The following is a 14,950-nucleotide window of genomic DNA, read 5'->3' as shown; positions in this document are numbered from 1 at the left end:
AGGAATTGTCCCTGTAAAGATTTGACCAAGACACTGGGGCTACATCCTTACCTCTTGCTAAATGGGTCAGGGGCTCTTTAAGGATTTTGATATCCGGGCCATAGCTTACATCTTATCTTAAAAATAGTTCCTCCAGCAGAACAGTGCTCCTTGACACCATGCTAGGACAGTGCTACAGTGGTGATGCAAGGGGAGGAATACTCCCTACTGAACCCTAATATCTCTAGCCCCTGTGTTTTCCTTGAAGAACTCTCATGAAAGTACAGATGAGGCCTGACCTTAGCTTACGGATCTGACTAGATCACTGTCCAAGTGGTATGTGTGGCTTCAGGCCAAGCATATCCACATTTTGAAATATGATAGTTACAACTGGAAATAACTTTCCATGATTTCATAATTAGATTTGGTAATCTTCTTTAATTTATTTTTTATCCTCCCCTGCCCCCCCACCCCACCCATCCCCTTATTTTTATCTATATAAAACACCACCACTTCTTGTTCATGCTGTCACTTTGGATCTTGCTGACACTTCGATTGTAAGGATGATGCTTGATGCTTCAAACGTAGGTAGAAGCTCCTTTGTTTGTGCAGCACGAGACCATGGTGAAGTGTAGAGGGTTTACGTCCACCTCTTTCAGTCAGGAAAGATAACAGAGGGACTGCATTGGTGGCTCAGGGAGAGAGATTTGGATGGATGTGGGGTGACTTCTGGCTGTGGAATCGGATGGGACTAAGTGAAGGTTAGGAGAGAAAGATGGTGGGGGTGGGGGAGAGTATGTGGATGTGAGGTTTAGGAAAAGGCAGGATGGAAACAACTCAGTGGAAGCCCAAGAGGGAAACTTTGAATTGGAAGTGGGGGTGGATACTAGTAGGGACCCTGTTGCGTTGTTGTCTCGAAGTAAAATTACAGATCTCATTATTATTCATTTGTATTATGGTAATGCCTAAGGACCCCATACACAGCCAACCTGTTGTGCTAGGCACCGTTCAATGGGCTCCTGCCCCAAGGAGCTTACAATCTAGATCAGTGGTGGGCAGCCTGTGGCCTGTCAGGGTAATCTGCTGGCGGGCCGCAAGACAGTGTTTACATTGACTGTCCACAGCCACAGCTGCCCACAGCTCCCAGTGTCTGCAGTTTGCCGTTCCCAGCCAACGGGAGCTGCGGGCGGCTGTGCCTGCAGACGGTCAGTATAAACACTGTCTCACGGCCCGCCAGCAGATTACCCTGGCGGGCTGCAGGTTACCTGCCACTGATCTAGATAGGCAGAACAGAGATAGGGTTGCAGTGGGGTGGGGAAGGGACATAAGACACAAACAGTGTGAACAATGGGAGGGTTCAGAAATGTCACATTGATTCTGATATTTTTGTTGGTTTCTTGACTTTTTTGGGGTGGGGTTTAGTTGAGAGGGAATTGGGATAAATGGGAAGACAAAAAAGAAGGGAGTGGTCAGAGGGCTTGTGGGGGATGCGGAGAGCACGGAGTGAGGCTGAAGTGAAGTTAGTATGAGTCGGGGTGGGAGGGAGTTGGTGCAAGTAGCCAGTCCGCAGAGGAGAAAGAATGTCCAAGGTATATCACGAAAAAAACCATTGGGCACGAATGACCCTATCAGTGTCCAATGGTCACTGCTGGAGCAGCTTGTCGTTGCTCTTATGGGCTGGACTCTTGGTGACCTTTCCCACCAGTTACTTTCTTCCCCGAGCTCATGTTGCTGGTGGGAGGTAGGATGGGGTGGGGTGAGAGTCTGAGTCTGTCACAGCATTCTGGGGACCTCTCACCCCCCCCCCCCCCGATATTCATGGAAGTGGGAGGTTTTTTTAAGGAGACTGTAAGTGAGAGGAATTTCACAGTGGTCCTAACGTGAGGTGCTGAATGGGGGAATAGAAGTTTCACCAGGCAATGGGTCAAGGTAAGGATGGAGTCTGGCAGTGTGTCAGTAGGCAGGCTTATTGGTGAGGGAGAAATGGAAGGTAAAAGAGCATTCACCAACGTTTTTTTTTTTAAAAACAAAGTAATATATAGAGCAAAGTGAAAGTCTGAGTGGTGTAAAGGGGCTTCAGTGTAGGTGAGAATGTGGCCCACTACTGCTTGTACAATGTACTTCTGTCCTTCAATCATGCTAACACCCTCCCACCCCCCATTCTAGCAGGCCAACATTGCTAAGTTATAGGCAGACAAGGAAGAAACTAGAGTCCTGCATTCCTGTACTGAGTACCTACAAATATGTTACACAAAAAAAGTCAAGAATGGATTCTGGAAAGGTGAAGGGGGTTGATTTGTCTCTGTCTGAGAAAGAGTGTGGTTTAGGAACAGGGGTGGGAGCCAGGAACTTGAGCAAGTCAATTAACCTTTCTAGCTTCATCTTCATAATGACTTTTTTTTTAGTTTTTTTTTTTTTAAACTATGTGCTTAGCTAAACACTTGCAACCGACACATGATAAAATCCTACTAGTATGGACAAGACAGTTGTTGTGTATGTTAGCAGGTCAAGGTGAACGCTATCTGTGTCTGTTAGCCCTTCTGTAAAATTGGTTTGAGACCCAGCACTTAGGGATATTGTGAAACTCTGGGCTTGTGTACACAGGGAAATTTACCAGAATAATTAGACATATATGCATAGTTATGCTGCTGTATCTATACCAGTATAACACCCCATGTGGACACTCTTGTTCCAGAATAAGAGAACCATTTTCCAGTTTAATTTAGGCCATTTGCAATAAGTGTGTCCACATGGAGAGTTATAGCGCTATAACTACCATGGTAAATATCCTCATGTAGACAAGCCCTTAGTCAGCATGAATAGTTTTTGGACATCCTTAGCTGAAGAAGGCTGTTGTGTAATGGTGACAGCTGTGTGCTGTCATGCCGGGGATCCTTCTTAATCCAGAGGGAGCATAGAGCTCATGCTCTGTAAACCCTCCTCTGTCTGTTTTTCTGAGAGCCTGAGGGCTCGTCTACACTACAGTTGCTACCTCAGCATAGCTGTACCAACGTAGCCATGCTGCCGTAGCACTGCGAGCCCAGGCGCTCTCTGCCGTTGGGGAAGAGAGTTCTCCCAGTGGCATAATTACGCCGCCTCCCCCAGTGTCGGCAGCTGTGTTGGTAGGAGAGCTTCTCCCACCAACAAAGCGCTGTCCACACCAGCGTGTAGGTCGGTGTAACTCTCATCGCTCGGGGTGTGTGTGTGTGGGGGTGTGTGTGTGTGGCTTTTCCACATCCCTGAGCGACTTAAGTTATACCGAAATAAGCGCTGGTGTGTACAAGCCCTTCGTCCAGTGGTTCTCAACCTGAGGTGCAATCAGCACACAGCTGCAGCCCGTGTGACATCCTCAGGGCTGTACAGGTCGTCTCGGCTGTGGGCTGCACATGTGGCCTACGATGGTAAATAGGTTGAGAACCACTGCCTTAGTCAGAGCACTCTTCCTCAAACCCACAGAGAAGATGTACAGACTCTGAGGCCGAAGTCATTGTCATTGTATGAATCATTGAGAAAGTTAGGATGAAGGTGATGGTTACGTGTATAAGTCCTAGGGTGTCTCATCTAACATGCACCTGAGATCCAGTAGCTGGTCTGTGGAGCAGACGACCAGTGGTCATTCCCAAAGCTGGCTTTCCCACACTACAGGGCCCAGGGATGTTGCCAAGCCAGTCCAAGTTCAGGGTAAATGTGCTGTTCTGTACAAGGATCTGCTCTGGAGTCAGCTGTCAACCTGGTGATTACCCCACCTCAGAGACAACTTTGAAAATTGTGGTTTAAAAACCTGAGATGTACCTTTGTTCTCAAGCCAAAATCAAATACTTGAAGATGGCTTTAATTCAGCCACCCTCCTGGGTGGAGGGTACTGGGGACTTCTCTAGGTATGGAGTATGTAAAACTCCCCCCACCCTCCAGTTGGCTTTGGCTGATTCTGATTGCTGTGGTGCAATGGGTTGAATGACTGGGATTGGAAGTTTTGCACTTGCATCAATGGCCCTTCTGATTAAACTCAATTTTTTTAACCTTTCCCCTCCTCTGAAATTCCTCAGTAGTTCAGGAAAAGCAACAAACCCCAGCAGCCAGACATCTTTCTCCTGTTGCTAAGGCTGCTTTTCTTCTCGGGGTAACTGTGTTGAGTCTTGCTGTGAAAATTGCAATTTATTTTTCATTCTGAAGGTTATTTTCCCCCCCGTACCCAGTTCACGTGACTCTAATTATGAATAACCATTTCCAAGGCCAATACTGGAGAATTGCCCTTTTCTTTTTTTAAAGCAATATCACTCAAGATCCTAGCAGCATGAAAGCCTAGTACCAGAGGCCTAACTGGATTCCAGCCTCATCCAGCACTGGCTCGACATTCAGAAGAAGACACAGGCCTGGTTTAAATCGGTGCTGAGCACATGCAGTGCCCAGTGATTTTAATTGGTGCTGTGGGTGCTCAGACCCTCTACGTGTATCGTATTATTGATTTTGATGTACACACATTACACTACTCCCATGGAAAGGCAGACCTACTATTTACTTTCATACACCGCTTGGTGGATTAAAACTTTAAAACTAGGGCTGTTGATTAATCACAGTTAACGCACGTGATTAACTAAAAAAAATCGTGATTTAAAAAGTTAATTGTGATTAATTGCAGTTTGAATCACATTGTTAAACAATAGAATACCAATTGAAATGTATTAAATATTTTTGGGTGTTTTTCTACTTTTTAAAGTATATTGATTTCAATTACAACAAGAATACAAAGCGTACAGTGCTTACTTTGTTGTCTTTATTACAAATATTTGCACAGTAAAAATGACAAACAAAAGTAATAATATTTTTCAGTTCACCTCATACAAGTACCGTAGTGAAATCTCCTTATCGTGAAAGCACAACTTACAAATGTAGATTTTTTTGTTACATAACTGCACTCAAAAACAAAACAATGTAAAACTTTAGCGCCTACAAGTCCACTAAGTCCTACTTCTTGTTCAGCCAATCACTAAGAGAAACAAGTTTGTTTACCGTTACGGAAGGTAATGCTGCCCGCTTTTTACAATATCCCCTGAAAGCGAGAACAGTCGTTTGCATGGCACTTCTGTAGCCGGCATTGCAAAGTATTTACGTGCCAGGTATGCTAAACATTCATATGCCTCTTCATGCTTCAGCCACCATTCCAGAGGACATGTTTCCATGCTGATGATACTCGTTAAAAAAAATGTGTTAATTAAATTTGTGACTGAACTCCTTGGGGGACAGTTTTATGTCTCCTGCTCTGTTTTACACCTGCATTCTGCCATATATTTCATGTTATAGCAGTCTCGGATGATGACCCAGCATGTTGTTCGTTTTAAGAACTCTTTCACTGCAGGTTTGACAAAACGTAAAAAAAGGTACCAATGTGAGATTTCTAAAGATAGGTACAGCACTTGACCCAAGATTTAAGAATCTGAAGTGCCTTCCAAAATCTGAGAGGGACGGGATGTGGCGCATGCTTTCAGAAGTTTTAAAAGAGCAGCACTCTTTTGTGGAAACTGCAGATCCTGAACCGCCAAAAAAGAAAATCAATCTTCTGATGTTGGCATCTGACTCATGATGATGAAAATGAACATATGTTGATCTCCACTGCCTTGGATCATTATTGAGCAGAACCCAACATCAGTATGAACACAGGTCCTCTGGAATGGTGGTTGAAGCTTGAAGGGACATTTGAATCTCTAGCACGTCTGTCACGTAAATATTTTGCAACGCCGGCTACAACAGTGCCATGCGAACATCTGTTCTCACTTTCAGGTGAAATTGTAAACGAGAAGCGAGCAGTATTATCTCCTGGAAATGTAAACAAACTTGTTTGTCTGTCTGAGCGATTGTCTAAACAAGAAGTAGACTTGCTGGATCTAAAATTTTACATTTTTGTTTTATTTTTGAATGCAGAGGTTTTTTTGTACAGAATTCTACATTGCTAAGTTGAACTTTTATGATAGATATTGCACTCAATACTTGTATAAGTGAATTGAAAAATACTATTTCTTTTATTTTTTTTAAAGTGCAAATATTTGTAATAAAAAATAAATATAAAGCAAGTACTATACACTTTGTATTCTGTGTTGTAATTGAAATCAATATATTTTAAAATGTGGAAAATATCCAAAAATATTTATATAAATAGTATTCTGTTCTTGTTTAACAGCATGATTAATTGTGATTAATTTTTTAATCGTGCGATTAATCGCGATTAATTGTTTTAATCGCTTGATAGCCCTAGTTAAAACTTTTCTCACTCACACCATTGTAATTTGGGCATACTCCACTGAAATCAGAGGAGTTGCACCCCTGTAAAAATGGTGTGAGTGAGAAGAGAATCAGTCTTGTGAGTTTAACAGTCAATTGGGCCAGGTCTACATTTGAAAGGGTTTCCAGTGTATTTATACAAGCAAACCCATGTAGTGTAGAGACAGCTTGTGCTGACAAAAAAGTGCTTTTTCTGGTGTAGTCTATACTGGTTTCCTGCACTAAATAAGTTACACGGTTAAAAACACTTTTGTCAGTATAACCACATGTACATTAGGACTTTTGCAAAAACTCACACCCCTCACCAACATTGCTTTCCCAGCAAAAGTTTTTGGTTGTAGGTCTAGCCTAAGAAAATCCTACAAATAAAGAAGATCAGCTTCACCAAAATGTGTCATTTTTTGCTTTGTGCGCTCTCTCCATAATTTTGTTTCTGTCTCCAGGTTCATGCATTTCAGGGTCTTTCTGCAAAAGATTTCAGCCAAAGAGAGAAAAAAGAAAATGAAAGTTGCTGAGCTACTGTGTTGGATTCTTTCCTGGGCTGTTTCCCAGTCAGCCAGGTACACTGACCTTGGATCAGCTTTCCATCAGGTAAGAGATTTTGCTCCTGAAAGAATTCAGCAAAGGTGAAAATGTTCTTAATCCCTGATTTTTCTTATGGCAGGATGTTTGTCATTGTCCACTGCTAATTTGAGGAATGCTCAGATAAAGAATTCTGAAAGGGACATTTTGCAACTTCCCTTTTATGTTGGTTAGGGTGTGATTTTATTTTTTTTAGTTATATTGGTACAGCCCAGATACCATATACCGCATAGTTTATTCCCCACCCCATACAGGAATAAACTATACTGGTGTAATTGCACCTACACTAGCTGGGGTGAAGGGGTCTGTGTGTGAAGAGGGGAGGTTATACTGCTTTAGTTAAATTGGTATAGTTAAAGTGGTACAGTTTTTGAGTGTCGACAAGTCCCTGGCTTGCTAAATCCCCTTTGAAGCTGGTTCTTGCTTCTCACGCTTTCCAGTGGCCACACTTTGCATTTTATAGTTTTATGGTTCTCCAGTATGGTTTCCTTTTGGTTGGCCTCTTTTTCTGCGTAATTGCGTCATGATGTGACCAAGAGGTGTCCACAGTTCTGGTGCTAGGGTTTCATTAGATGCTGCTACAGTGAGACGAGGGATTTACAGACTGTATTATCACGAGTCACGCTATAATGGATTAACAGTTTTTGGTGGAGTTTCTGTAAACTTTTTGATTAGGTGGATGGTGGCATGTAAAAAGATCACAGGTATTTTAGAATCTAGAGGATCTTCATCACCAGACTATGATCATTTTAAACCAAAGTCGGTTTTCAAATTTCTCTGCAAACAGTGGACACCGTTTCAGTGGAACTGCTCGAAGAGAACAACTTTTTTCCCCTTGGAATACGTTCGAGGCCCCTCCTCGAATTGAGAACAACTTTTATTAGTAATGTTGGCTGTTCCCATTGAATTAGCCATCCAGAAACATGTAGCAAACTGAATGCTGGCTGGCAAAATGTCCCACATTTCTGGTAGTGTGAATTTCTGCACTGAAAATCATTGTGTAACTTTTCCCCAATCAGTGGGTAAAGTAGATCGAAATAGGAGTGGCAGTTTTTGGCAGTTTGGTGGCTGTTGTCACAAGATTCTGTGTTAGTGATGATAGGATACAGGAAGGGGAAGGACCTGGGGACCCTTTCTGGTTTCTATAACACTGCTATCACTGTAGTGTCTGAGCATTTAGACAAACAGGAAGAGAATGGTGTCCAAAAGAAACTTGCGTCCCTAACCTGTAGGCTCGGTGCAAGCAATATACATGGGTGTACAGCGTATATAAACAATGCCATTTAGACTTGATCAGGGTGCAGAACCTATGAGCAAAAATAGAAGCTCTGGGGATTTTTGCCCCCAGATGTTGAAATGCCTGATGCAATTTCCTGCACTTCAGAAGATCTAAAGACATTTCAAAAGAGGAATTTTATGCAATGTTTTAATGTTTTATGCATTTATTTATCTGTCTGGAAGCAAAGGGTGGGGGACAGCTGTTCCTTTAGATGAGGTGGTTATAGAATTCCCAGCAGGGGATCTTCTCCCATCAGATGCTGCTGCACTACCTACTGATTGCAAAGCTGGGAGCCCAGAAGCTGGCCAGTCAGTCTCCCGCTCCTTTTGCTAACCCCAGATCAGATCCCCCTGCCTGATGAGCTCTCCCTTTATCAGCCAAGGAGGAGGGACGTGGGGGGAGCTGAGTTCACCCAGTTGCTCAGCAGAGGGAGGGGCACATGCTCTCTCTGCCCTTAGCAGGGAAGGGGAGATGTGCTTCCCCGTGGGCGGTACATGAACCGCTGGCTGGGGGAGGCTATCCCACATCCCCGCCCCTTCCACACCCAGACTAGAGGCCCCCCACTGCACCACTGCCCCCCCCCCCCAGCCCCTTAGTACTGGGAGGGCAGACGCCATGGCCCAACCCAAGCCGGGGCCACCACACAGTGGTACTGGAGTCGCATCACAGAGCGGGAAGCGGGGAGGAGGGGGTTGGGGGGAGCATGGGGGGATGCACAGCCTATGGTACCTGCCACCTATGTGCTTCCCCTTCCTTGAACTCTGATCGTAGCTCCTGGGAGATTTTGATTACTAAACAGAGACTGCTGTTTTGTCATCTGTCTGAAATAATCCTGCTCCCATTTGCTTCTCACTATTGAGAGAGAGGGAAATGCTTCCCCACAGTTGTTAGCCCAGCCCTGTGCGCTTTCCACAGATAAGCCCCTCTCAGCATGAGCAAACTCCAGAAGCAGGATTGTGATATCTTGGCATTAGTAGTTGGGCATTTGAGACATCTGGGATGAGGAGTAAAGTGGGTACGGTTTGGTTTTTACTTGTTTGTGAAGGCTAGGGAGGGTCCAGGACCACAACACCCTTATGCTTGGAGGAAATTTTGGTTCTGGAGCCCAACTGAGCTGTGCAGGCCACGGCTAACCCCTGGGTATGAAAATCCCTTTAAATCTGAACTATGTGGAAGTTTGGTTGCAATTCCTGCTCTGAACTCTGCAGCTTAGGTCTGTCTCCAAAGTGTATGAACCAGAGGATTGCATCCAAACTGCCATACTCTGGGAAAGTTCTAATCTGCCAACCCTAGCTCAGGCCTGTCTTTCCAGAGAACAGAATGCAAGCTACCTGTCCAAAACGTCTGGGTGTGGCCCCAGGTTGGGGTATGTTGGATGGATGTTAGTGAAGGGGCAGACATGTCGCATGCCTGCCTTTTGATGGCTGCTCCAAGCCACTATTAGCTTATGGCATGGTGCTGCCTTGGTAACATGTCGCAGCTGAAAAGCACACAATGGTGTTAACAGGATAGCTGGGGCAGGATTTATCTTGTCAATTATCTACAAAGGGCTCAAATTATCAGGTTCATGTTACCATGTTATCTCAACACTTTCTGCATGATGGACCTGGGATTTCAACACTTTCTGAATGATTAGTTTGCCTCAGGCTCTGCATCCTCCTTCCCAGAGCTCCCCTTTGGTCAGCGTCATATTTGTCTGGTTTATTTTTTTGAAAGGAATTCCCCCCTCAATTTCGGCACACTCATCATAACATAAACAAGCTGGTATTTTGTACTGATGAGTGTGTGTGTTCCCCCCTGTGTGAAGTTTATCCACAGAGGACACTAGTCTAGTCTACTACAACCACTAGTCAGGGGATTTAGGACTTTAGCTCAGGATGTGTAGAGGCTCATGTTCTTAGCATAGGTCCTGGGTTTGATCCCTGATGGTGACCAAGATCTTGGTGATTACAGTTGTGCTTTCCAAAACGTTCAATAGATATGGTGTTGATGTTGAATATATTTCCAGACTCAATGTGGATTTATTCTCCTCTGGTAAGTGGAACTTGTCAAGACTTCTGCAAAGATATATTAAAGTTTTACCAAGAATTTTAGGTTGGAACAAACAGATTGCATGTAAAATCCAGGAGTACACTAGCCAAAAATTCTACAAAGAAAACTACTTCGGGGTCAAGGGCATAGCTTCTGTTGAGCCCAGTTACAATGCAAAGCCCTGTCCCTGCAATCAGGTCTGCATGGACAGACCTCCGTCCACACACATTCAATAGCCAGGTTGTCGCATAAATTACCCATGTTTAGAATGAAGTTAAATGTTGCACCACAGCCAAGTCTTTGTCAATTTACTGTCTTGTGTTAATAAAGTATAGTGTCAACTTCTGAAGGCATTAATAGCAGAGACCTGTGTGAAATCCAGAAGTGTCCCGCTTAACTATTTAGAGATGGCCGGGTGTGCCTGTATTCTGCATGCTGATGAGGAACCCTCATTAAAAACAGCCCATTGTTCATTTTCAGAGAGGTGGTCTTGTTTCTGTTAGTGTTAGTGCTGTCCTTTTTCTCACTTTACGCCGGTTTCAAGGTGTGCCATTAGCTTTAGCTTTGGAATGTTTTGCATTTTTAAGAAGTTGGATTAAAACTACACTTCGAGAAGATCAGCAAGTTTGCTTCCAGGGTTTATATTTCCTCCTGTAGAAGCTTTTTGTTAAAATATCATATTTGCAAAAGATGGAAGATTGCTAAGCCCATCTCCAAACCTCCAACGCAACTTCTGTTTGTGGGGTATAGGGCTGTATATTGGCTAGAGCACAGGACTTGGGGCAGGAGATCTGGATTTTTTTCACCCTTGCTTAATGACAGGTTTCAGAGTAGTAACCGTGTTGGTCTGTATCCACAAAAAGAAAAGGAGTACTTGTGGCGCCTTAGAGACTAACAAATTTATTTGAGCATGAGCTTTAAATTTGTTAGTCTCTAAGGTGCCACAAGTACGCCTTTTCTTTTCACCCTTGCTGTTTGACATTGGGCAAGCCACTGCTTGCTGCAGAGTTAACTTGGGTGATTGACACCAGGGTCTGAGTCACCTGGGCTAGCCTAGTTTGGGTATGAGCAGACACGCTGCAAAGCCCTGCCTGGGTTATTCTCTTCACTGATTGCACCCCTGTGCAAGGACTTGTGAGGGCACATCCCTTGGTTCTCTGTACTGTAGTAAGCTGAGCTGCTCTGATTCTTTCCCAGTGAATGTCTGTCCTGCTGGGCACACGGGCAGTTATGGAAAAACACTGCAGGACTGTCCGCACTTAAATGGTTTAGCCCAGAGGTGGGCAAACTACGGCCTGTGGGCCAGATCCAGCCCGCTGGCCCCTCCTGTCTGGCCCCTGAGCTCCTGGCCCGGGAGGCTTGCCCCCAGTGCCACCCTCCCCCCACCCCTGCTGTCCCCCTTCCTTGCAGCCTCAGCTCCCTGCACAATGCTCTGGACAGGGGGGGCTGTGAGCTCCTGGGGCGGGGCAGCGCAGCTGCAGAGCCCGGCCTGACCCAGTGCTCTGTGCTGTGCGATGCGTGGCTGGCTCCAGCCGGACGGTGCAGCTGCCTCCACACCACCAGCCACTGGTGCTCCAGGCAGCGTGGTAAGGGGGCGGGGAGCAGGGGGGGTTGGATAGAGGAGAGGGGAGTTCGGAGGGTGGTTAGGGGCTGGAGGTGTGGATAGGGGTCGGGGAACAGGGGGGTTGGATGGGGCAGGGGTCCCGGGGGGGGCAGTCAGGAAGGAGAGGAGGGGTAGCGGGAGGCAGTCAGGGGCAGGGGTTCCGGGGGCGGTCAGGGGACAGGGAGCAGGAGGGGTGGATGGGGTAGGGGTCCTGGGGGGCGGGGGGCGGTCAGGAATGAGAGGAGGGGTTGGATGGGGTGGCAGGGGACAGGGAGAAGGGGTGGTTGCATGGGGCATGGGTTCGGGGGGGGCAGTCAGGAAGGAGAGGGGTTGGATGGGGTGGTAAGGGAGAAGGGGTGGTTGGATGGCGTGGGGGGTCTGGGGGCACTCCAGAGGACAGAGTGGGGGTGTGTGTGGATGGGGCAGGGGTCCCGGGGGCAGTCAGGGAATGGGGGGGTGGGGTTGGATGGGGCAGGAGTCCCGGGGGGGCTGTCAGAGGGCGAGAAGCGGGGGTGGGGTTGGATAGGGGGCGGGGGCCGTGCCATGCCTGGCTGTTCGGGGAGGTACAGCCTCCCCTAACCGGCACTCCATACAATTTTGGAAACCCAATGCAGCCCTCAGGCCAAAAAGTTTGCCCGCCCCTGGTTTAGCCATATCTTCACTGCAAAGTGGGTGAGTTACCAGCCCAGGTGCAATGCAGTAGCGCAGGATGGGCCAGCTCGCTCAAGTTGGAAGTACCACTAAATTCAGAGGTTTTTGTATGTGAATGGTGACTTGGTTGGGACAACACCTGAGCAAGTGCCTGGGCTTAACTCTGCAGTTAAGACGTACCCTGAAAATAGCCGCGTGCGTCTCCTGCTTTGTAAAGAGAGGATACGTGTCATAACGCTTCCCAGCTTCGTTAAAAGCTCTTTGAGATCCTTCCTTAGGAGGTGCCATTTAAGTCCAAAGTATTACCTGTATTATTTTTGCTCAGGGCATAAAGGGGGGAGACTGTGTGGTTGCATTCAGTCAGGGCACTGAGGAGGTCATTGGGTCAAAACTGGAGCTTTAAATGGAATGTTGGCTTCTCCCTTCATTGTTAGGGCCATGGCGGACGTGAGCAGTGTTCTCCCAGCTCCTGCCCCTGTGTGTGACTGCAGTGATTGCTGTGATGTTCCTGGTGAAATTTCACTGGATCTTGTTTCGTTGCTCACCCTCAGCAGGAGAGGCTAACAGCTTTCTCTGCAGCCAGCCAGAGGACAGGAATGCAGCAATTTGGAAAAGCAAGGCCAGCTCGCTTTGTATTTTGCCCAGACTTCCAACCTGAGTGACCCATGTAGAAGTCAGTGAGGCTCTGCATTGACGTGTTGCTGCACACCCCTCCCCTCCCTCCCCCCTCTCCCCCCAAACACACACTCACTGTTGACTTTGGGGCTTAGTATCTTTTCCCCACTCTTACCTTGATCTGCCGCCTGTATACTTGGATCTGTTTTATTTAGGTATATTTTCCATGCTCATCGCTGGCGTGTCTGGTCATTCTCCCCCTTACGAAGTGCCAAACATCCTCAGTTCTCTTAATTCAAATCCCTCCTCAAAACAAACTTCTTGGGCAAAGGCTTTCAAAAATATACTGCAGGTAGGGAGAAGGCAGTGGATCTCTGCAATGGTATAACCTCGCATCACAGCCATTATGGAATGGGCCACTTTTCAGCCTCTTTTGAAGGTGAATTTGCAAATGAAGTTTGGTTGCGACCAGATAAACATTTTTTCATATATGTGACTTGTCCTAGCTACACTAGATGCAGAGTCTTTTTTCAAATTGTCTTGGTTTAAAACATGTTGGATAATAGGTTTTTAAACATGACCTGTTTTTCTTCTCTGTACACGGTTAGGACTACAGTTCCAGCAAAATCTTGAGGTAGAGGTCTGGGATTAGGCACCGGAACGGACACTAGAGATCTGGGGAGCGGATCCTCAGCTGGTGGGTTTGTGTAACCTCCACTAAGGTCAGTGGAATCAGGACTGTTTACACCAGCTGAGGATCCACGTATTGGGTTCTGGTCTCATCTGTTACATGTGCTTTCTGAGAACCCTAGGGCTTCATCTCTCTGGGATTCAGTTTTCTTATCTATAAAGTTGGAACACTGGCAGCTCCCTACCTCATGGAGGGTGTGCAAGTCTGAGTCCTCTACTGTTTGCAGAGTGCTCTGAGATCTATTGAAGGAAGATGCAGTAGAAGTGCAAAGTGTGTGTGTGTGTATGTATGTATGTATGTATTAATTAATTACCACAATTCTACATACCCATGTATCCAATAATTCCAATTCAGTCTTTAGCCAGTTGGAAGGCCTGAGGTTCTCTGTCTATCTTAAATATTTATATGGCCCCCATCCCCAGAGTATCTGGGCTCCTCACAGTCATTAATGTAGTTATCCTCCCAGCACCCATAGGAGGTAGGGAAGTGCTATTATCCCTGTTTTACAGTTGGGAAACTGAGGCATAGAGAGGCTGAGTGACTTGCCCAGGATCACACAGGGAGTCAGTGGAGGAACAGGGACTTGAACTTTGGGCAACCAGGTCCTAGGCTAGTGCTCATACCATTGCCTATGCATAGAACAGACCGAACCCTTCAACGGTATCCATGGAGCCTGATAAGTTGCAGACCATATTGATTCTATAGCACCCCCATGCCCTTTGTTGTGAATGTAGCACAGGGCTGCCATGACTGTGGTAAAGCTGGCTGAAAACTGGAAACATGAAGAAAATCTTTTTTTTTTTTTTTTAATGGTAGCTCAAACTTAGAAATGCTTGGCAATTTCCCAACCAGTTCTGTTGTGTACCCTTCCCTCAATCTAGCGGTGAGGTGCCAGCCTTGGTGCAATCGCTACCAGGATGCGAGTGGGAAAGAAATAAATGGGGAGGTTTAAAGCCCCATGTCACAAACTAGACGGACCCATTTTTTGGAGAATGGGGCAAAAGAGGGGGAAATACATGATGGGAGCACAAGAGATGGGTGGAATGGGCCAGGGAAGCACTTTGGCTCCAGCAGAGTGTCTATGTGTTAGATTGCCATAGCGTAATAACATTAGCATCCAAGTGTTCTCTGCCAGCCTTTGAAGTTTGCATCTTGTTGAATTGTAAAGAGCAAATGGGAGGTGGAGTTAGCATTTTTGCTGCTGAATGCATTTTTCTGCAAGGCTGGGCTAGCCACGTGGCAG

General features: G+C 46.1%; 1 long non-coding RNA gene across 1 annotated transcript in view; it reads left to right on the top strand.

The window, feature by feature from the left end:
- LOC311517269 overlaps nt 1–14,950 on the top strand; it is a 236,300-nt gene that overhangs the window by 122,567 nt on the left and 98,783 nt on the right. Inside the window, exon 3 of the long non-coding RNA XR_014710650.1 lies at nt 6,699–6,846. This is a non-coding gene — a long non-coding RNA (uncharacterized lncRNA). The remainder of the gene's footprint in view (nt 1–6,698; nt 6,847–14,950) is intronic.

The sequence above is a fragment of the Lepidochelys olivacea genome, assembly GCF_965140295.1.
Source record: "Lepidochelys olivacea isolate rLepOli2 genome assembly, chromosome: 2".
Lineage (NCBI taxonomy): Eukaryota > Metazoa > Chordata > Testudines > Cheloniidae > Lepidochelys > Lepidochelys olivacea.
The sequence above is the reverse complement of the archived record's forward strand: the minus strand, read 5'-3'. Positions and strand labels throughout refer to the sequence as shown.